Source organism: Pteropus alecto, unplaced genomic scaffold, assembly GCF_000325575.1.
Source record: "Pteropus alecto unplaced genomic scaffold, ASM32557v1 scaffold971, whole genome shotgun sequence".
Classification (NCBI taxonomy): domain Eukaryota; kingdom Metazoa; phylum Chordata; class Mammalia; order Chiroptera; family Pteropodidae; genus Pteropus; species Pteropus alecto.
This window is the reverse complement of record NW_006431394.1, coordinates 10640-11309: the sequence shown is the minus strand read 5'-3', so window position 1 is coordinate 11309 and position 670 is coordinate 10640.

The following is a 670-nucleotide window of genomic DNA, read 5'->3' as shown; positions in this document are numbered from 1 at the left end:
ATAGATGATAGATTAGATAGATAGATAGATAGATAGATAGATAGATAGATAGATATAGATAGATAGATAGATACACTGATAGATACATGATAGATATTGTAAGCAATTAGTTCGCATGATTATAGAGATTGGAATTCTCAAGTATTGCAGTTGGCAAAGTGGAGCCTTGGTAGTGCCACTTGTGTAGTTCCAGTCAAAACTGAAGGCCTGAGACCCAGAAGAGTTGTCGATATAAATTTCAGTCCAAAAGCTGGCACTGAGACCCAAGAAGAGCCAATTTGTTTCAGTACAAATCCAGAGGCATAAAAAGATTGATGTCCAAGTTCAATAGTCAATCGGGAAGAGTTTTCTCTTATTCTCCAGGTCAGCCTTTGTGATCTATGGAGGCCTTCAACATTGGGGAGGGCAATATTTTAACATAATGTATTGATTCAAATGTTAATCTAATCCCAAACAAAACAAAACAAAAAAGCTTTCACAGACACACTCAGAACAATGCTTGAACAAATGTCTGGGCATCTATGGCCTAGTTAACTTGACACATGAAATTAACCATCTCAGGGAGTGTTCAGTCTTTTATTTTCCAGTAAGATTTTGTGTGAAATTGGAATTATTTCTTCTTGAATGTTTCATAAAAGCTATCTGAGCCTGGAGCTTCTTTGTAGGATGA